The 24,274-nt window shown below is 36.6% G+C and overlaps 1 protein-coding gene across 1 annotated transcript in view; it reads left to right on the top strand.

Annotated features, from left to right (window-relative positions):
* The first annotated feature begins 8,327 nt into the window (after positions 1–8,327).
* The window catches only part of LOC121731245 (cardioacceleratory peptide receptor-like), a 143,806-nt gene continuing 127,859 nt past the window's right edge, over positions 8,328–24,274 (top strand). The window contains exon 1 of the mRNA XM_042120601.1: positions 8,328–8,461. The gene's annotated coding sequence lies outside the window, so the exon portion shown is untranslated. The remainder of the gene's footprint in view (positions 8,462–24,274) is intronic.

Here is a 24,274-nt window from a genome sequence, read left to right as displayed (position 1 = left end):
ACTTTACGCATAACTCTGTCCGCTTTCACCAATTTACACTCACACTGCCGCTGCCGCTCCCGCTCCCGCTCCCTCTCCCTCTCCCGCTCCCGCTCCCGCTCCCGCTCCCTCTCCCGCTCCCGCTCCCTCTCCCGCTCCCGCTCCCGCTCCCGCTCCCTCTCCCGCTCCCGCTCCCTCTCCCGCTCCCGCTCCCGCTCCCGCTCCCTCTCCCGCTCCCGCTCCCTCTCCCGCTCCCGCTCCCTCTCCCGCTCCCGCTCCCGTTGTCCGAATCTTACTTTCCTTTTCTTATAAACATGTTTCTTTTTTACATGACTCTATTTTACATGTTTTGGACCCAACCGTTTAATTATATAGAAGAAAGATTTGACATATTGTGCACTGTGCAGTGAATATTCACTCAAGATCAATGAGGATATTCTCCCTCACTATATGACTGACTTAGTTCATAGTTGAAACATCAAGTTAGTTAAAGCTATCATTATTATTATCATACATATTACATAGTTTCCATAGAGTAGGGGAAGGACATACAGATCGTTGTAAAATATCAACATCTAATAATAGTTCGCGAAAAATTCGCTACCACAGACATAGATCAAGATAGATACCGCATGTCCCTCCATTTGTATGAAAACGAGCGTGCCACTTTTTTCCTACTTTCTGTGACGTACTGATGATAAGAAACGTGTCCATTATCTAGACCAACGTTTCTATTCGAATTTCTACAGCTCAATACGGCACAATTAGGCATTTAGGCATTTTTAAAATTCCGATTGACGTCCGATTCCGATTGCAGACTAAGAGCGACCGCAGACTTACAATTTCAAGTTGACAAACTAAATCGTATAGTATACTGTTAACTATGGCGGCTTATGAGAGCTCACACATTGCATCCAACTAAAAGTTGTACAATTTAGGGCGGATTCGACCAAACTGGAGTAAAATTTTACTCGAGTATAATTACTGTCTCCTAATCTAAGAGTAAGCTGGTTTTGCGTTTTTCCAACTTCTAATCCAAGAATGAGGTAATTACACGGGAGTAAATATTTACACGGGCTATTTTGGTGGAGTAAATATTAAACTGAGAATAGTTGCACAACAGGGTTCAACTGTCACGGTCGGTGTCATTGTGAACTATAATTGACATTTTATTTCATACTCTTTGAGTAACTTGGTAAAATGCAAACGATAATACCCTAGAGTAAATTAAAGGAGTAAAATTATTCTCATGATAGTTATACTCGTGTAACTTCAAGTTTGGTCGAATCGGGCCTAAGTCGGTCAACTTATAATAATTGTAAGTCTGCGGGGTAAGTGCAACTGTAAGTCCCTTTAGAGGATTCCACACCGCCGTTTTTCCATACAAACGTTGTCCCCTGTTTCCTCCCTGGATAATGCCGGTAGAGTTATGATTTTTTTCCTGAATATCTATGGCCACTATTAGCATGTCCCTATGTTTTCCTTTTTTTCATAATTTTATTATTAAAAAAGATAAGAACGTCCAATAACACAAAAAAATGGCCAGATTTTCCTCTGTGTTCAAACACCCAGAAAATAAAACTGGCTAAAATATACAAAAAAAATAAAACATAGGAACACAGCTCAAGCCTTCCTTTAATTCTTAATGAAAAAAGTACTTAAATCGGTTAAGTTTTGGAGAAGGAATCAGCGGACAACGAATCGAAGATTTTCTGTTCTTTTATTAGAACTTTTGTCGTGTTGTCTCTATCGCGCTCTGCGGTGGGAGACTTGAGATTGGTGAGACAGCAATACATTTTCAAATACCTATTTTCAATTTCTCTCGCCCCTAGTGTATCCTCTTAAGAACAAACTTTCGAAAGACGAGCATTGCTCGTCGTTTGCGAACGCGATACGGCACGCGAAGTACATACACATGCGGTATCTATCTTGATTTATTACCTGTGTTCGCTACACATAAAAACAAGTGCTGACGGATCTGAAATGACGTACTATCATCTGAATGATGAACTGCAAGTTTTTCTGCAGAGTGAAAAGGTTTAAGCAGTTAGACTATTTTGGGAGCCATAATAATTGTAATGGTGTATTCACATGCTTTCCATTTGCAAGAAATATAACTTTTTTTGTATCTCTTTACGATTCAAATAATATTAAGATGACGCCTTAATAATTTGGCTGCAGCGATATCGATTTTTCTCAACAATGACTATACAAGCTAAGAAATTAAAGTTCATTATCATTATTCATCATGTCTTTATCTTTAAATTACACATAGCATAACACGATAAGTCAACTTTTATAACACAGAATAATTAATCAAAAATAACTCTATAAAAACAGGGATTCTAATTTTGCCAACAGAGGAGATTTAGCTTCCAAAATTTGTACATAGAAGTTCAAGCATACACTATAATTTTCCCATAGCTTATATGAAATATATTTATGGTTTTTAAATTATGCGACAAAAACCATTTCGTCGCTCCCTTTCCATTTCTTGTTTTTGAAAACAAGCGGTCTAAAACATAATATATCCAAAACAATTTTTTACTTCAACGCGGCGTCACCTTTACGCTACAATCGCTAAGGCGATTCAAATGAAACTTAGTAATTATAATATTGCTTTGAGTTATGCGAAAGTATTTATAATACAATATTGAATATACATAGCATTATACAATATACATAGCATATATAGTCAGGGATCCCGAGAACAATTTTTTTTCATTACTATCAACAATGAAGCTAATAAAATATCAAACTAGATTAATTTTGATAGTTACTCTTAAATTATAAAACAAAAATAATAATACTCTAGAATTACATAACTATTGACCTATCAATATACAAAATTCAGCTTGTTAGAGTTCCGTTTTAGGGTTCTGATCCCGGACTAATAGTATTTTTATCAACCAAAAAAATACTTTGCACAAACCAATTTATGCTCTTAGAATTTACGGAAAACATTGGCTATTATTAACTTTTGTATTTATTATATTCAATTAATTTAATTTAAAATTCAGTAGCATTATCCTATCTCGTATCGTAGTTAAAATCTTGAACACGTTAAAAATAGCTTTTATAATGAAATATACTATCTAGTAAGTATTAACTTTTGAAAAACCTCAACGAGTTTAAAAATAACATTTTACGAATTAAGATAATAATTAAGTGCTAAATGTAAATTTGTAAAATTATATTCTTGTTTACCGTCTGATGATTTGATTATCACATTATTACACGTATGTTTTATTTCTTTTCTTATTGAGTTCTTGTCTGCTTTTTAAGGGTCAGTTGACACGTTTGTATTTCAACAAGGATATCTATCTTGGACCTTGATGCAATGCTAATTCAATGACACAGCTGTCACATTAATATTTTATTATTATTCAGTACCTTATAGCTGCTTATCAAACTAACGCGTGCATTTAACTGTAATTGTGCTTTAACGGTTTAAATCAGCCTTTCCCAAAGTGGGCGATAACGCCCCGCTGTGGGCGCTGACGGCTGAAGGTCTAAAGGGGGGCGGTGTGGGACCCAGAAAAAAAATGAGGGCGTTGTGTAGAGCCTTGGGGGGGGGGGGGGGGTGATTTTTTCATCTGTTTGCATTTTAAATTGAAACAACGGGGGCGGTAAAACATAATTAAATTATTTTCTAAGTGGGCAGTAGACAAAATAAGTTTGGGAACCTCTGGTTTAAATATTTATTGGCTTAATGCTTTCACTCCTGTAACTTTAATAAAATATTTTGTGTCGTACGAACTATACTTTTCAGGGCAGATTATAAAAGCGGCCTATAAATAAATGCTAAAGTCAAAGGGTTAACAGAAAGTTAACCATGCATGCTTCCCAGTGAACTTTACTCGAAAGCAACAGGTGGTTTATACAGAGGCGTCGGTATGGATCTCACGTACGGTTCATATCTCATGTCTCACAGATATTGCACCGCTGTATGTACTTTTTCTTGAATGGAATACGTAATACCGGAAAACCCCCTTTTCATGTGGAAATGGCAATTCCCTTTGTTGTATAATTTTATAATTTGTAATGTTAATGTACTGTTGGAGATATTGATTCAAAGGCAGACGGAGGACCAACGTTATTTAGTCGTTTAAATGCCAAGGGGCCATCCATAAAGTATATCACTCCTAAAGGTCGACGAAGTGTGACATGGTGTGACAAGGAGAGGGGAGGGGTCATTAGTTTTGTGATATCACATTTGTAATATATTGAATAGCAAAATTTTTGAGTTGGTTTTAATTTTGAGAGCTAAAATTGTTTTGTGTCTGATAATAATTTAAAGCAGCCTATTTTATGTTACATCTTTCCATGATATTATTGATTCACTCTCAGACCTAGCAACGATATTCTCATAAAATGTCTCAACAACGTATCATAATATTATTATTGTTTGTTCAGCTATTTGATAGGAAATGAAGCTGCATTATTAATAAAAAAATAGTTGTGTCTTTCGTGATTCGTCCCATAAATGTTCGTCCTAGTGGGACGAATAGCACTTTTTATTCAACTTTTCGTTCCAACTTTCTATGACTTTTAACTTTTAAGTAAAAATCTGTAGGATGTCGGTACGGAAGGTTCATTATGAAAAATAAAAGATTATCATGGCTTACCTGAAATCCCCATTTCGTCAGTAGCAGTCTTTTATTATGTTTTTATATAGGGTTCCACTCTATTAGAATACCAATATGTATATTTATGCATGACCCAAAAAAATAGAATATTTTGTTGTTCTGTTAGAGCCACTGACTCGTAAACCATAATGTAATTTAATAATCATTTTTATGATGCGAAACTGTATACCTTCTGTTTATGTTAAACGATATTGTGGAAGATTTTTGCTAGTCAAATATTCTGTTTTTATTTTTGTATTTAAATGATCTAAACCTTTATATTTAATTATCTACTACATAAAAAGTTCTCTAACTCTAATATCATTGATTATATTTTGTTTTAACTACCTACTCTAACTACATCCAATGATGATTTATTTCGAAACTATTTTATAAATATTGTTATGTATTAAAATTCTTAATAGTTGAAAAAGTGCATGAAAAATTGTTTTACTAGTGTTTTAATATCATTATCTACATTCTACACTACATATTAAGAGCTAAAAAAAGTACTCGGCTTTGCCAAAAACATTATAATATATTATATAGGTACCTATATTTATTTCAACACAATAAGAGAGTTCTTTATTATTTTGTTGAGGCAAGAGTAGTTGGCAGTTGATGTTCATAATAGAAAATAATACCCACAGCCAAACATAGAAGCTCCTCCTTTTCTGGAAGTCGATTTATTAATCCCAATAAGATAAATAAAAGTTATACAGTGTTTTGTTCCTGTCACACAAGTGACATTTTTAATTGGATTGAAGAAGACCAAACACTGTATAACTATTCAAAGCTTATACAGCATTTATTAGTAAGGGGGCCAATCATTAAATTAAGGCACATAAATATATCATATCTATACATTATGTACAATAGATATAACTACTTTATTATGACGCCTGCAATTCCGTTGTTTCAAAATTCAAACTGAAACGTATATTTTTTCGGGACCAAAAGTATCCTTTTTATCCCGGAAACTGAAATCCAAGTATCTCCGTACCAAATTTCAGCATAATCGGTTCAGCGGTTTAGGAAGAGATCGTAAACCGAGTAAAAACAGCGGAAGAGGTAACAGACAGACAGATAGACACAATTTGGCATTTATAATATTATTTAATATTAGTATGGATAATATAGATATTGGGATTAATGAACCGACTGTTGGGAATGCTAGTATAATGGCGAGAAACACAATTTGGCACAAAAGAGAGCAAAAAGAAATAGGTTAATGGTCAAACCCGATCAGCCCGGGGGCAAATTCGTGACGATTTTTAAAAATAAATCGTTTAATTGACCGGATACGAGCTTGTCAGTGTTATCGATCATTTCGGATTTCTACAATTCCGTAATTGAGCCTGTTCCGACGATCTGTGACAGAAATGCTTAATTCGAAATAAGGCTTCAGTCTCCAAACAAGCGGGCAGTGGGGCGGGAGCGGCGCGGCGGTGGCGTATTCCAATGTAGTTATTAGTTATACATTATACAATATATTACATACAGTTTGACAAGGCTGTTTATGAACGATCATACAAAAACGTCATTTTTGACAGTTCCCCTTTACCAGCAGCGCCCATTGACACATTCATTTAGAGCCTTGGAATATTGTGCGTCATACATGTATAAAAGTTACATTGTGACGTGCCGCCACCGCTCCCGCCTCGCTGCCCGCTGATTTTGAGGCTGAAGCTGAAGCCTTACTTAGAGCGTTGTAGTAGCAGAATGTTGTAGAATTTTAGGAATATAATGTATTATGGTATTTATTTATATAATGTATTATTGTATTCTATTATTCTGTTATCTGTGACTATGTCGTAATAAATAAAATAATGGTAAAATCTGGAGACTCTACTAAAAACAAAAAATCTTGTAATTTTCGCCCCCATACCCTAAAATGGTGGGGGGGGGGGGGGGGGGGGGAAGTTGACCCTCAATGAATTGGTTTCCGATGTACCTTATTAAACATACAAAGTCTCAATTGAATAGCTCTAATACTTTAGATTTAATTGATATCCAAAAACGCCGAAATTTGGTTATACGCCGTAAAATCAAAGAATTCTATTTAATAAATAGAAGCTTTTGCGTAAAATAAGTTTAGTAGGGGAATGAGGTAATGGAAGTTTAAATGAGACTTTCACCAATTTTATGAATTAGGACATGTAAGTTTACACGGGATGGACATTAACTAAAAACCTCTTAATAAAAAAATAAAAAAAAATCGTTAAAAAGACTGCCTAGCAAGTAGCAACTTATAAAAAGGACTGAAATCCCACCAAAAACATATCATGTAAAATGTAACCTCGACGACCACAAAAGGTTTGCCCTGTGAAAAAGACATCAGATCTAATGTAGAGACAAGCTTCTAAATCTACGCGGCCAAACTCTATAAACCCTAACTCCAACAAATTTTACATATCAGTAAGTATGTATGGCTTGGCTGTTTTGTTACTTACTTCAGATCAGAAACTTAATATGCGCCTCACCTCCACGACGGTAGCGAAACAGCGAAGCCATACATACTTACTGATATGTAGAATTTGTTGGAGTTAGGGTTTATAGAGTTTGGCCGCGCGATACGTCCATACTATTTTCCGGCTTAAATCTCTTCCGAACAATTTTCAAATTCAAAATTGCAAACATTGACACATTTGACAGATACCTAAGTGAAACAAAAGATATGAAAAACCATTTACATAAAAGAGACATTTCTATTTTTAAACGTCGAATCGTATCGCTGTGTCTTTCTTCGCCTGAGCTATGACGAAAATTCGTTTTTTTCCAGATTGTTCGAAAAAAAAATTGAAAATGTAAATAATCGAGGTATTTATTGCAATCAAGACATGTGGTAAGAGATTCCATGTGTTTAATTTACTTTCGAGTCATAATTGGTACATTTTCGAAACACGCACGACGTCATTTTCAATTTATTTAGGTAAAACAAGATGCGACACGTTCGTGACTGCGCTCGATGCAGACTAAACAACAGACGGCCCAATTGGGCCGTATTTGAATCTTCACAACGCACGCGGTAGTAACATATCTGTTTTGAGTTTTTCATCATTGTCATAACATAATAATACATTATTGTTTTAAATACTTATTAAATTTTAGGGTATTCTGCAATTATTATTAATGTTTACCTAATAATAGAGCCCTAGAACTTTTTTTTTGTGATTACTAACAAGCAAATTTTTTGTGAGTAGCTACATTTTGATAAGACAAACAACATTTTTATTTTTGAAAAATCTCGAAAGTGGTAGCTAACTAGCTAACAGAGATAGAAAGGATTTCATACTTTGACTTGATGGTCCTAAAATATGGATTATTTTATTTGTAGGACAAGGTTAATTTTAAATTATACAGGGTGTAACAAAAATAAGTGATAATACTTTAGTATGTACTTATACTAAAGTATTATCACTTATTAATATATATAGTAATACTTCACTTATTTTTGTTACACCCTGTATAACTATTAACCTACCAATATACAAAAAATCAGCTAGTTAGGGTTCCGTTTTAGGGTTCTGTAATCAACAAAACTTGGTTGATTACAGAACCTTATAAAACCCTAATATGAAAAGCATATTGAAATTAGCCTAACAATTTTTTTGTTTAGCAATGAAATGAGTCCCAAACATCGCGAATTCTCGGGATGAACGGAAGTATTTCCGACAGAGCGCGGGAACGCGCCATTTGACAGCGGACGTCGAAGCGCGCGCCTGTCTGACAAAAACGCTCGTTCGAAATTCGAAAAGTTTGCGAGCGCGAAAAATGAATAATAGTGACGTGACTTAATTTAAATTCTGTGAGTGATAAGTGAAAAGGGGCCGAATTCAAGGAGATAAAAAGTTGTAAGTAATTTATATTATTATCTTTTAAAAATAATTATTGCGTATGTAGAACTCCTTGAATATGTAACTATTACGATTATCGTGTAGTGATCGTAATTATAACATGAGACATAATTGCATACTAAGGTTCTATTATACTTTACAGTTTACACTATGCTATTATGTTAATTGATAAGCGATTATAATTTATACTAAAACACCGACTAAAAACAACTTGTACCTATTATACATTTTATTTATTATAATGATTTTAAAATCCCTAACAAATAAAAATATCTACAGTGATTACTGATTACTCAGAAGCTTATTCTAAGCAGATATTAGTTCAAATTCTTCCTTTTAAAACTGATAAATAATTAAATACTGCCTCTATGTCAATTTAATTTAATATTCTTTTTTGTATATGTAGCTCATCTTATTTTTATACTACAAGTGGCAATATCATATTGTATCTGTTCGCTCCAGTGGGTTTTTTTAGTATTCTCCTTAATAACTAATAAGTAAATTATAATAATTAATCAACATTGTTATAGTCTACGTCGTCAGTAAATAATATAACTTTTGTAGTTGAATTTTTTATGGTCTTTACTTAATTGTGTTTTTAAGAAGTTAATTGGTTTAAAAAATATATTAAACTTTTATTTTTTGTTTTTAAATATTGTCGAGAAATTAGTCTAGACTATTACGACTCTTTTAAATATTTGATACTAAATACTTATAGTTGGGGAGGGGAAGAGGGGATTTCGGGAGTAGCTCCAGCGTGTCAAAGCTTGTATAGCTTGTATAGCTTCCGACATGACGTGTCTAGTTATCATGGTATAGAAATCAGATTTCTCATGTGGTGGGTTAATTATTTTTTTTACATTGAAATGTCATCGGATCTGTCAGATTAAGATACTGGATGTTTAGTAAACCCCAAAAAAGCTTCCATATAAAGCACTGACGATTCAAATGTTTGGCAAGCCTGTAGGTACATTTTAAAATATAATAAAGCTTCATAATATTTTCCTAACTAAGCTTCGCAGATATTTTATTTTGCACTTTGTCCTTGCTGTCTAAAATATATTTATAACTGACTTAAATAAGCAATTTTCTGAATTAAATTTTCTTTTTCAAAACTTTAAAATGGCTGCAGTTTCTGAACCCACCACTAAAATAAAAAACGCTCTTATTATTTTTTAATCAGTTTTATCTAATGTACAAAACTTACTAAGTCTTCATGACGCTCGAGTGACTACAAAAATAGCACCCTCCCCTCCTCTATCATTAACACAAAAAAAAAAAAATTGGGCCAAGTGCGTGTTGAGCGCAATATAGGGTTCCGTAGTAACTAGTACCGCGAGATTTCGATAATTTTTGTATCCTTAATGAACGTATTTTTATGAAGTGTTTTTCATCTCAGTTTCGTTTTGAACAAAACTGAGATGATGGTGTTAGTGGTGGTGGATTTGAACGAAAAGTATTAACTAAAAAATGTATTCGTCGAAGTATAAAGGATTATTATACTTCGACTATTACTCAATAACTTATAAAGTCTTCTTAGCCGTGATAGTTTTTCTTTTAAATTCATCATATTTCCTACTCCCGTGATTTTTTTCACATTTTCAGAAGCAACCGTTTAGCTGGTAGAAGGGGGACAATGGGCTCTACCGATTTTTTCCATTTCAAAACTTAATATTTCACAAAATATGGATAAGTACCTAAATTGGAAAATGATCTTTGAATACTCATAATATTTAAAAAAAAACCTATCCACCGACACCTAATACGATGGGGTGGACGCGAAAAAAAATCCCCGCTTGATGTGTAGGGGAGGTACCATAAAAAAATTAAAGATTTTATGTACCATTTTGTCGGCATCATTAATATATTGTGCATTCATGCCGAATTACATCATTACATTACTATAGTCACTGAGCAAAACCGCGGATAGACAGACGGACAGACAGACAGACAGACGGACAGATAGACGGACAGACGGACACACGGATGGACAGAGCCTGTAAGGGTTCCTTGTTGACTATGGAACTCTAAAAAGAACCCAAGTAAACACGTACATAAAATCTATTAATGTAGGATATAAGTTTACAAGATAATTTTTATTGTACCTAGCCTCTAGTCGGTATGATAAATGATAATATTATTATAATAGTTATTTTTTAATGACTTCTGTAATGGAACTTCCATAAATTGCATTTTTTTTATGAAATAAGGGGGCAAACGAGCAAACGGGTCATCTGATGGAAAGCAACTTCCGTCGCCCATGGACACTAGCAGCATCAGAAGAGCTGCAAGCGCGTTGCCGGCCTTTTAAGAGGGAATAGGGTAATAGGGAAGGGTAGGGAAGGGAAGGGAAGGGAATAGTTGAGGGTAGGAAAGGAAATAGGGTAGGGGTTAAGGGATTGGGCCCCCGGTAAACTCACTCACTCGGCGAAACACAGCGCAAGCGCTATTTCACGCCGTTTTTCTGTGAGAACGTGGTATTTATCCGGTCGAGCCGGCCCATTCGTGCCGAAGCATGGCTCTCCCACGTATCTGATGAATTTAAGACGATTTTTTAAATCTCACTTTGGAGAAACTCACGATATCTTCCCTTACCCAAAGTGAGCGATAACGCCCCCTTGTGGGCGCTGAAGGTCTAAAGTGTGGGAGTGTGGGTTCGGTATGTTCCTGAAGTGTTTGTCTTCCTACTACCATTGCAAATGGAAAGGCGATTTTAACGCAGAGGTAATAAACAGCTGTAAGCATAAGCATCTGCTGTATAACAGCAGATGCTTATACACAGAAAGATGGTACAAGTAATACTTTTACATTTACAATACGTGGGAGAGCCATGCTTCGGCACGAATGGGCCTGCTCGACCGGAGAAATACCACGTTCTCACAGAAAACCGGCGTGAAACAGCGCTTGCGCTGTGTTTCGCCGAGTGAGTGAGTTTACCGGAGGCCCAATCCCCTACCCTATTTCCTTCCCTACCCTCCCCTATTCCCTCCCCTTCCCATCCCTACCCTTCCCCTATTACCCTATTCCCTCTTAAAAGGCCGGCAACGCACCCGCAGCTCTTCTGATGCTGCGAGTGTCCATGGGCGACGGAAGTTGCTTTCCATCAGGTGACCCGTTTGCTCGTTTGCCCCCTTATTTCATAAAAAAAAATATATATAAATAGTTTATAGTATAGGTACAATTCAAAGGCGACATTTTACGTTATTGTCTAGACGTCTTATTTGACCTGCAGTTAATAAATTTTTATTACTTGTTGTCAATTAAAGTTCCAAATGAAAAGGTACGCTCGAAAAAATTACTACACTTTTTCTGACATGCATGCCTTCTTCTCCTCATTTGGTGAGATTTGTACTTCTACAAAAAGAAAGAAAATTGAAATCGCTAACTATAATAATACTTAATTAGAAGTCATAGGGTACTTTTTATCCCGGAAAAATGTACGGTTCTCGAACGATAACGAATTTTGGCGCAACGGAGTTGCGGGCGTCATCTAGTAATAACAATAATTATCTGTTTGTTGTAAAACATTAAATCTGACCTAGTACTGAGTACTGACTACTTAGTTAAGTGGTTTTGTATGTCTTATTGTCCTTAATCAAAGTGTTTGTGAACTTTAAAAGTTAAGGACTGTATTGTGTAAGGGACAAATACACCGGAAGTATTCTCCTTTTCCTTTTACAGATAGAACCACACAGAAGTTGAATCCGAAAGATTCAACTTCTGATTTTGAGGTATTTTTTTAAAGTGTTTCAGTCAGAAGTCCAATTACTTTTACAGATATTAAGAACCACATAGAAGTTGAATCTGAAAGATTCAACTTCTGATTTTGAGGTATTTTTTTGAAGTGTTTCAGTCAGAAGGTACATACATGGTGGCTATTCGATGATCCGTTAACTTTGTATCACTTAACTTCTAAATTTTCTCACTTCCACGAATATTCAAGACTTCAATTAGCAAAATCGGTTCAGCCGCTATCTGGCTTTTAGCGATATAACTATCAAAATTTAAGATTGTTTTTATTTAAATCTAATATACTTACTGTAATCGGCGAAACGAGGCGGTAGCGGTCATTGACCTGTTAAGTCTAGGCGCTAAATTAAAAATGCTCGCACTGTATTTAGAATATATTATAAGGAAAAAATTTACCTCTTATAACGACACAGATTATAACAGATTCATCGGAAAACCTCTTGGTAACTCATATTATGCTAAGAACTCACATACGGTTTTGCTCGATAGTTTTACTCTAAATCGAGCAATAACCACCGTGTGGACCACAAAACTGACAGCTCGAAGGCTCGCTTCGAGCCGGCTCGATGGAATTAAATATGTCAAATATGTCGTTTCCTTCGATTCGGAGTAAAACTATCGAGCAAAACCGTATGTGAGTACTTAGCTTTAGAATAATAATCTCCAACTTAATTTTATGACTTCGAAGTGATATGCTTCATAACTATTTAGTTTACATCGAATATGCAAAATACGATATCGCCCTTAGACTAGGAACATCTGACACTTCATTGTCATTCGCGATTTATATAGAAAATTACTACGAATAAAGGAAAAGTAACTCTGTCAAAAAACATGCTCCACAATACTTGTCAAAAAAGTGTACCTTAGGTACACATTTCAATACATTTGCAATATTTAGGTGACCTTGAGCGGTACTAGGCTGACGTTACATGACAGATCAAAAGGAACCAAATTTAAAACGGCAATAGTATGGGAGTTACGATTCCTTAGTTTTTATTATTCGTAGGAAAATTACAAGTTTTAATTTGACAGGGAGTCAATGACCGCGACTGTCTCGATTCCCCGAGTGCACCTTACATAATATTATTATACTAGCCGTCTCAGCAAATGTTGTTGAGCCGTTTAAGAAATACTATTTTATGCATTTATTAAATGCGTATAAGGACCCTATGCTGTCCCACTGCTGGGCAAAAGCCTCCCCCAAAGTCTTCCAGTTCTCTCGATCCATCGCAGCCGTAGGCTCCTAAAAAATGCGTATAATATACCTCTGTCTTGAATCCCAGCTCTACTTACCAAAAACGCAACAGGGGCCGTACCACGAAATCGTTTTGAGACTCAAACAATTGTAAGAGAATGCCGCGTCCTTCTCTAACAAACGAGAAATTACGTTGTTAGAGCGGGACGCGGCATTCTCAGCCTTGTTTGAGTCTCAAAACGGTTTCGTAGTAGGCCTATAGAGCTCCTAGAAAACACGCGCGTTTTCTTTATCGCTTCTTTGTAGAGTTGACGATCAAAAATGTATGGAATTGACTTCGTTAATATGAAGTCGACATTTCACTCATGTCATGTCAATTCCATACATTTTCATCGGCAATTCTCTAAAGAAGAAGAAAACTCGTTGGCTAGGGACAGAGTCTAAAAGGAGCAAGCTTTCTGGAGATATAAGCGTACCTATTAATTAGTACAGCAGGGCCAAAATGGTCGCTTTGAAGAATCATAAGAATCATAATATTATGATTCATTTTTTTTAAATCGCAAAACGGTCACGCTGCTTGCAATTCATATCTAGTAATTCGTACTAATTTTACTTTTTTTTTATGAAATAAGGGGGCAAACGAGGAAACGGGTCACCTGATGGAAAGCAACTTCCGTCGCCCATGGACACTCGCAGCATCAGAAGAGCTGTAAGTGCGTTGCCGGCCTTTTAAGAGGGAATAGGGTAATAGGGGAGGGTAGGGAAGGGAAGGGAAGGGAATAGTTGAGGGTAGGGAAGGGAATAGGGTAGGGGTTAGGGGATTGGGCCTCCGGTAAACTCACTCACTCGGCGAAACACAGCGCAAGCGCTGTTTCACGCCGGTTTTCTGTGAGAACGTGGTATTTATCCGGTCGAGCCGGCCCATTGGTGCCGAAGCATGGCTCTCCCACGTTTAAAACTTCATTTATTTTGATTCATTTGCTGAATTGATTGAGAGGAATTTCTAAATGTGACCATTTTAGCCCCGCAGTCCACAGACAGAGGGAAAAACTTTTTTATACCTACTATGTTGATTGTATGGAAGCGTGAAAAGGAATTTGAAGTGGATTTTTAGATTTTCTAACACAAAGAGAAAAACTTTAAACAAGCCACCTGCTCGACAAATAAACCCACGGAGTTGTGCGAAACTCGAAAAGATTTGTCATACTATTTTATTCGAAAATACTCTTTGTCGCATTTTTATAACAAGTGGAGTATTAACTGGAATCAAAAGTACTCCAATTTATGTTATTACTAAACGTTTCGCGCGGCGCATAAATTAGGAATTTTACGGAAACCGTACATTTTCCGCCAAAAATAGCCTACGTCCCTTCACTTGGTCTACTCTACATCTGTGCCAAGTAACTTAAAAATTCATCCAGTAGTTCGGCTTCAAATAATTTTCCCTGTTTTTCCTTCATTTTCCTCTGTATTTTTGCTTATTATATTGGTCTTAGAGTGATAATTTAGCCGATAGCCTTCCTCGATAAATGGACTATCTAACGCTGAAAGAATTTTTCAAATCAGACCAGTAGTTCCTGAGATTAGCGCGTTTATAATATAATCGGCCAAGTGCGAGTTGGACTCGCGCACCTAGGGTTCCGTAGCATTATAGAGCAAAATTAGGCCAAACATTGTGTTTTTTGTATGGGAGCCCCCCGTAATTTTTTATTTCATTTTAATATTATTATTAAATACACACTAGCTATATGACCGAGCTTTGCTCGGTATTCGATAAAACACGAATAAAATGATTCCTAGCTAGATCGATTTATCGCCCCCGAAACCCCCTATATACTAAATTTCATGAAAATCGTTGGAGCCGACTCCGAGATTCCAATTAAATATATACAAGAATTGCTCGTTTAAATATATCTCTATATATAAAAATGGATTTTCAATTTTGTTAGTAACGCTAAAACTCGAAAACCGCTGAACGGATTGGGGTAATTTTAAAGTCTTAAAATATTCGTAGAAGTCCAGGGAAGGTTTTAAAGTGACACGAAGTTCACCGGGACAGCTAGTAAGATATAATTAAGGACTATGAGAAAAATTCAAGTACCTACCTGTTCTGTGGCAAAAAAAAAATCACGTTTGTTGTATGGGAGCCCCCCTTAAATATTAATTTTATTTTGTTTTTAGTATTTGTTGTTATAGCGGCAACAGATATACACATTAGACAATCCATGAAATTTCATACCGTTCTTGAGTTACAGCCTGGAGACATACAGGCGGACAGATGGACAGACAACAAGTCTTAGTAATAGGGTCCCGTTTTTACCCTTTGGGTACGGAACCCTAATTATCTAGTATCTAAGATACTCGTATTATTTTCTCAGTAGTTTCGTTTCGACGAAAAATTGCTCGAGAGCCGTCAAATTTTTCCGGGATTTACATTAATCTACTTATTTTGCGAAGAGGAAATTATAAAAAATCTTATTAATTCTGTGTGTCTGAATTCTACAACGGCAATACAGACTTCACAAAACCACAGCAGAAAGGCGTAGGCAAAAAATACTGACAGAGTTTCTCTGTTAAATGTAACAAAATTCGTCTACCAGTGAGGTCGGTCTGCGATCAGTCCGAACGGTGCCAGTGAATGGAGGGCTTAAGCGTAATGTAGCAGGCAAAAATATCAACGACAAAAAGTACGTTAGCGCACAATTTAATTCGTATTACCGCGTTCCAAATTTGGCACTCGTACGCAACGGTCCAAAAAACGTGACAGGCTTTATCTCTATAGTATTTATTGTACTTTTCGTTTATAAAAATAAACGATAAGGCGTATTCACCTACATTACCTGCTGGCGTGATGAATATAGGTTACAGTTCCATATAAGGCGTACAATGGAAAGCGATATTTTAATTTTTGATTAAATGTCGTTTAAGGGCGGCCGTACGTTCATTTGCGATCGATACTGCGATCCATCACAATTCACGATTGACTGGTACAGTACCCCGATTCACCTATTTAAGGCGACGCCTTGATAATTTGGCTGTAGCGATATCGATTTTTCTCAGCAATGACTAAAGCTAATAAATTAAAGTTCATTGTCAGTATTTATCATGGCTTTGTCCTTGAATTACCCATAGAAAGTTTGGTCAACTTTTATAACACAGAATAATCAATCAAAAAGACCTTTGTAAAAAAAAAACGGATTCCTATTCTGCCAACAGAGGAGAGTGATTTAAGCTTCCAAAATTTGTATATCAATTGGTTCAAGCATACACTTGAATTAAAAATAAAAAGCTTAGATGAAACGTATTTATGGTTTTTAAATTACGCGACAAAAACCATTTTGTCGCTTACGCCCTTTCCATTTTTTGCTGTTCCATTGTTGTTCCATTTGTAGAATCTTCATATTTTAGAGTATTTCTGTGGTATTTGTACATAAAATAGGATATATTGGTACAATGTTTACACGCTACACTGTTCGGTGCACCACCAGCTAGCACAGACAGTAAACAAAAAGTTTTGTTCGATGTTTGAAAACGTTTCTGTCAATATTTTGATATACCAAAACGATCAAAACGCTCAAAATGCACGCATTTTGAGCGTTTTGATAGTTTTTAACGCTAAATGGAACGCGGGGAATAACAACTATGATAAATACACAACACTATTATTAGTTGTGTCGGTCTTCTGCTCGGTCATTTTCGTTTCAGGTCACGTTTTGTTTATATTATAAAAATTTCAGTTGTCAAATTGTATAATTTTATTTGAGTTTTTTTTATTGAAGATATGGGTGGATGAACCGGGCAACTAACATTTTACAATAATTTTACAATAATATAAGAGCAATAATTACTGATTTTCCCCTTATAATTTGAATAAACCTTGTAATTTACCTACTTCATCGCCTGGCTAGTATCTACCTAGCTAGATACTTACATAGAATGTGTTCAATTATAAATTATAATTATTGCAACTATGGGTAATGGGTATACGGTAGTCATTGTGTAATCTGCATTCACTAATATCTATAACCTTATGCCGCAAGTCTGATTTTAGTTATTCCAGACAATTTATTATAAAATATTCAAAATTGCTTTGTATACTTACTACAAATAGTACATAATTGGATGTAATTATATTTTTGTAGTTCTGTTGTTTATGAATGAATATGAAATTAATTATTATCTAATGACCTAAAATGGAGCTCTAGAAAATGTTAAAGACTAAAATGAAAACGTTACATTTTATTCTTTTCTAGAAGTTTTAGGATATAATATTTAATTCTAGACGATACCCGCAATCCCGTTCCGCCAAAAGTTTATCACGCGGGAACCGTACATTTTTCTAGGATAAAAAGTATCCAATGTCCTTTCCCGGGACTCATAATTCCATACATACCAAATTTCAGCAAAACCGGTTCAGCAGTTTGAGCGCAAAGAGGAGAACATACAGACAGACAGACACATTTTAGCATTTATGATTTTTTTTTATGAAATAAGGGGGAAAACGAGCAAACGAGTCACCTGATGGAAAGCAACTTCCGTTGCCCATGCACACTCGGCGCATCAGAAGAGCTGCAGGTGCGTTGCCGGCCTTTTAAGAGTGCAGAATAAGATAATAGGGTAGGGGAGGGTAGTGAAGAGAATAGGGGAGGGTAGGGAAGAGAATATTGTAGGGGATTGGGCCTCCCGCCTCCGGTAAGCTCTGAATGAGCTTACCGGAGGCGGGAGGCGAAACACAGCGCAGGCGCTGTTTCGCGCCAGTTTTCTGTGAGCCCGTGGCATTTCTCGGGTCGAGCCGGCCCATTTGTGCCGAAGCATGGCTCTTCCACGTTAATATTATAGTATGATATTGGTATAGTATAGTATCGACTTGGTATATGGACTAGAGTCCAGACGACCTGGTGAACTTCATAACACCTTCCCTGGACTAAAATGCCAGCAAAATTAGTTTAGCTGTTCTTAAGTTTAAGCGAGACCGACAACATTTTTTATTAAATTTATTTTTATTTTAAAATTAGACTTACCTATTCAAGAAATTTTGTTCTCCATCAAAGATGATCTCATTAATTTAATCAAAACCAATTTCATTGTTTTGTAATCCACGGTAATAATGAATAATTAATGTTTAGAATTGAATGATTATTATTGATAAATAATTTATAAGCATGTTGCCTTGACCGTGTATTACGGTCAACGACCGAATGGCGAATAAAAATCAAACAATCCTAATTTAATATTTTAATTGACGTCCTCTGTATCTCTGTGGCACAGTGGTCGCGGGCTTGAATCCCGCTACAGAACAATCATTTTCATGTGCCCGGGCAATGATATTCTATGTTACCTACTAACGTAACTAGATTGGAAGTTTACGGTAGCAACGCGTTGCCACTTCGAAGATGCCTGCAGGCATATCTCACATACATAATGACATAACGAATATATGACTTGACATTGTCTTTTGAACAAAAAAGTGGTTACGCATTTCTGAGAATCTTTTGTAAGACATTGCTACTCTAGTATTTTAGAAACTCATTGTGCCCGGGTCATGGATCTGTAAACAAAGTTTTGTTTGACGATTGACAACGTTTCTGTCATTTATTATTTATTTATTCTGATTTTCGGCTTTTGATCGGATATTACTGTACCTATGTGCTAGTAGCGCATCTGCCATAGTAAAGGGAGAGGAAGTAAGTTATCTTCATACAAGGGCACCGCGCGCGGCTTGTATGTGTGCGCCACAGTATCAATGCGTCGCCACGTACGGCACACAACAAAAAAGTATGAAATAAAATTAAATTAAGAAATTAAAAAAAAACCCCCGTTAAAACAACTTTAAAAAGTAATGTCCATAATTGTTGTTAAGGTGTGTCGGGGGACCGCCAAGTAAACTACAACCTACAACCGCCAAGTCGCTGGTTACCTATCTCGATTCAGAATGAATGATCGCGATGATGCTGTGAATTGATCCTTAAACTTGTTATGTGAAATCAAACATCTACATTAGCGGTCCCCCGACACACCTTAACATCAATTATGGACTAAAATATTACTTTACACAAGTTAGGAATTATTTGAACTTAAAGGCAGTAAATATTATTTCATTACTTTTTAAAGTTGTTTTGGCGGGGGTTTTTTTTAAATTTTTTAAATTTTATTTCATACTTTTTAAACTTGTGTTGGTTATAGTGCAGAATAATTCCTGTCAACAGAATCATATTCTCATGATTACCATCTATCAATGTCCTTTTCGATGAGGCCGTTAATATGAGCCCAAACATAAAACCTCCACTTTGGGTTCATACGAAGCTCGGTTCCTATAGAATCCAGGTGATGCTGCAGCAGCAACATGTAAATATTTACTGTTTATACTTTATCTACTTCTTACTGGTTGTCGCAATTAAAATGAGCCCAAACACGAAACCTCTGCTCTAAGTTGGCAAGGAATTGGATATCCTATTGATTACCAGGTGATGCTGCAGCACCAGGTCAAATTTCCATTATTATGTGTATACTTACTAGAATGAAATATAAAACCCATCACACGACTGCAAGTTGCTAACGGCCTTTCATGAACCAGATAAACCCTGATTGTCCAGCACTGAGGAGGCTGATGATGATGAATAATAGAACACTCTCGATCATGTCAGCTTTCAAACAAAAAAAACTAGATCAAAATCGGTCCACCTGTTTGGATGCTACGATGCCACGGACAGATACACACACAGACAAACAGACAGACAGACAGACACGTCAAACTTATAACACCCCTCTTTTTTGTCGGGGGTTAAAAATCTCGGCCAGTTTTACTAGGCTGGTACCGCCGAGATTTTGTTGTGTGCCGTACGTGGCGACGCATTGATACATACAAACCGCGCGCGGTGCCTTTGTATGAAGATAACTTACTTCCCCTCCTTTTACTATGCCTCTGCTCCGACCTTTGCGTAATATTCTCTCTGTTCGAACGCCTACGATTACTAAATAGCAACATGATAAATTTACAACCACCGGCACGCTAACATTTCTATCTACCGACAAGCTTATATTTCATCTATCTAACGAATTGTTAATATTTTCGTATTTGCTTCGTCATTTCGTCATTCACTTTTCCATTCTCTTTGTTCGCACAAGCAAGTTACAATAAACTATTTTTTGTCAAGTCTATCTTTAATTAACCAAACATACAACTCAGAACACTCTCTTATGAACGTGTAGAGGGCATATTATTCGTTTATCATATCCAAATAGCTATGTCCACACTGTGCACTTTCATCTTCAATATTCGTCATCTTCTTTCATTGAATTTTTGTTTTGGCGCATTCAATAATTGAATGCGTCAACGCGGAAAAATGTACGGTTTCCATGAAATTCCTTAATTACGCGGGCGAAGCCGCGTTGAACATCTAGTAATTTATATACAGGTTGTAACAAAAATAAGTGATAATACTTTAGGGTGTGTATGTGTTCCTTGTAGAGAGTTCACTGTGAAAGTAGCAGCGCTGAAAGACCAAACATTTTTTTCACTTTTGTATGGGCAAGGGCCCGAGCGTCACGAGTTTTCCCATACAAAAGTGAAAAAAAAATTTGGTCTTTTAGCGCTGCTACTTTCACAGTGAACTCTGTACAAGGAACACGTACACACCCTAAAGTTTATCACTTATTTTTGTTACACCCTGTATAAGCTATAACTCTAATTGTAATTAACTATTGTTCTTTGTTAGAGGTAACTGTACAATGTGTGTAACATTAAAGTCATCCCTTATAAGAAAAATACTATAGACATTAGTTACTCGTCCTAAAGTTGGGCTTATTAATTAAATTGACAATTTGACACAGTTATAGTGGACGCCAGTATCACTGGATTTTGTGGCGCTTAGGCCATTTGGGGGCTTTTTTTAAAGTTAATGTTTTCATTTAATAAATACGTGACTAGTAAAAAAGAAGTAGGTAAGCTCTAATCTTCTTCAATCAATACTTTTAAAATCAATACTTTTGTATGAAACAGCCTACCTAAATGGTTAAGGCACTGTGATGTTTTGCTGGCATTTCAAGCTTGCTGCAACGTTGTGTGAGAGTTGCTTCTTTTCATTTTTTTTTCAATGAAATAAGGGGCAAACGAGCAAACGGGTCACCTGATGGAAAGCAACTTCCGTCGCCCATGGGCACTCGCAGCATCAGAAGAGCTGCAGGTGCGTTGCCGGCCTTTTAAGAGGGAATAGGGTAATAGGGGAGGGTAGGGAAGGGAATAGTTGAGGGTAGGGAAGGGAATAGGGTAGGGGTTAGGGGATTGGGCCTCCGGTAAACTCACTCACTCGGCGAAACACAGCGCAAGCGGTGTTTTACGCCGGTTTTCTGTGAGAACGTGGTATTTATCCGGTCGAGCCGGCCCATTCGTGCCGAAGCATGGCTCTCCCACGTATAAATGAGTATAATTCACCCTGTATAGTAATAATATTGTTACGGATACGGACACACAGTGCCATCTAGCGTCAACCGGTGAAACCACTCGGGAAACACAGACAACATAAATCCTCTACTCGATGCTAGATAGCGTTAGGTGTACGATTACATGCGCATATTTTCTAGAAACGTTCAACCCATGTTTACGTGAGTCAGGTACTTTCTAGAAACGAACTCTCTTGAACATTCTGGGATTCCCCTCGGCACATATAAATAGTCGTAGGAAGACGGGCCAGTGAATCATGTTAGTTTGAGCTATCTTCGAGACGACTTCGGAGTGGTGAAAACAAGTGATCAAGAGTGATACCAGTGAAACCCACGACTTAGCTACGACCTAGGACAGTGATAGTGCTCAGTGTTTTAGACCTAGTGTGTTAGACCTAGTTCTAGTGATTAAAGTCTTCATAAGAGCCAGCAGGTCTCTCTCTCCAAATTCTTCGAACTCTATAAGCACGTAACAATATTGTATACAACGTAGCTACAAGCGCCAGCGACATAATATAATAGCGTCTCCAGTAATCATTACTGGAGACGCTATATATCTCAGGCTTGCATAATTATTATGCGAGCCTGAGATAAGGAAACTGAATTAAACCAGACGTAGTTTATAATATTACCATTTCGGCGCACTTGCGCTTGTCAAGATTATTATTTATAATATATCAAAATGTTATAATGTAGATCCCTTTCATATGGAGAATTAGAGACTTGTGTTATATCTCTAATTCTTTGTGTGAAAAGCAACAGGGCCGTTGTCACTTAGCCACTGTCTACTCCTGACGCTGCCAAAAATGTTTTCCTTAATACTTCTGCTGCAGTATAGACGCGACTGACACGAGTGACTGTTTACAATAACCACTCCACATACTTGCTGTATCGGGAAGCGGCAGCGGCATGGCGAATGGCAGCGCGAGTGACATATTTACATTCTCTCACTGCCCACTTCCCTGCCCGACAGAACTGAGTGTAAATGTCGTATAACAAGTGGATCTTTAGATAGTTTAAAAACACGCTTTTAAGATAACAAAAATATTAGACGGATGACCTGATAGCCGTCCATTGACGGTTTTATGTAGGGAATTAACACTACATAAAGGAGTTTATGTTGTGTTGTAAGATGCGTTTCTTGTCCTTAATTACATCTTCACTTACCTTACTCGGCGAAACACAAAATATAAGCTACAGCAGACGACGCTGTACTAGAAGACGCCGTTGCGTCTAAAATCGTTTATCGCATAGGAACCATACATTTTTCCGGGATAAAAATTATCCTTTGTCCTTCTCCGGGACTTAAATTATCTCCATACCTTTCAGCAAAACCGGTTCAGGTGTTTTAGCGCGAATAGGCAACAGACACACAGACAAACATCCTTTCGCATTTATACAGTGCGAAAGGATGTTTGTCTGTGTGTCTTGTTGATATGTCTTGGGATTTTTCAATAAATTTTTCTGCCAGTCCATAGTACTGATCCGGTCAAGTCGATTCATTTGTGCCGAGGCATATCTCTCTCGTATTTAATTGGTAAACCTAATCACTGGCATCATATAATTAAGCTCTATACTTCCTATCGATGTAATCGTCTCTTAATGGCCAACGTGGCTTTGGAACTTCTGTTATGGCTCTACGTGTATAGATGTATCAAAATAGTTATCATTCGATAGTGCCTTTGCACTAAATATGTGTCGCCTAGATTGAATTCATAAGTTTGTAAAAAACTGTTTGTTTGGTTAAACAAAATGTTAAAGCTGGTGCTAGGACATGTCTTCAGACACCATCATGAAGACAAGTCATTCAAACACACATTTTTAGGGTTCCGTACCTCAAAAGGAAAAAACGGAACCCTTATAGGATCACTTTGTTGTCCGTCTGTCCGTCCGTCCGTCTGTCAAGACCCTTTTTCTCAGGAACGCGTGGAGGTATGAAGCTGAAATTTATATCAATTACTCAGGTCTACTGTCCCTTGAAGCTGTGAAAAAATCAAACTTCTAAGCCAACGCAATCAAAAGATACAGCCGTTTATGCCGCAAATTTTCGACACTTGCAAGGGAATCAAAACCTACAGGGTGCTTCCCGTGAACTCAGAATCTTGAAATTTGGTACGAAGCAACGTCTTATAGCATAGATAAAGGAAAAATTACGAAAACCATAAATTTTTAGTTACATCACATAATATATTTTTTTTTAATAATTTTAAACTTACTACCCATTTCCTCATAAACGCGTAGAGGTATTAAATTGAAATTCATACCAAATACTCAGGTCTATAATACCTTTAAGCTGTAACAAAATCAATTTTCTATGTCAACGCAATCAAAAGAAACAGCAATTTAAGCTGCATATTTTGAAACTCGCAAGTACTCGCAAGGGAATCAAAACCTAAAGGGTACTTCCAGTCGACCTAGAATCT

Source organism: Aricia agestis, chromosome 10 (genome assembly GCF_905147365.1).
Source record: "Aricia agestis chromosome 10, ilAriAges1.1, whole genome shotgun sequence".
In the NCBI taxonomy this organism is placed as follows: Eukaryota; Metazoa; Arthropoda; class Insecta; order Lepidoptera; family Lycaenidae; genus Aricia; species Aricia agestis.
The sequence above is the reverse complement of the archived record's forward strand: the minus strand, read 5'-3'. Positions and strand labels throughout refer to the sequence as shown.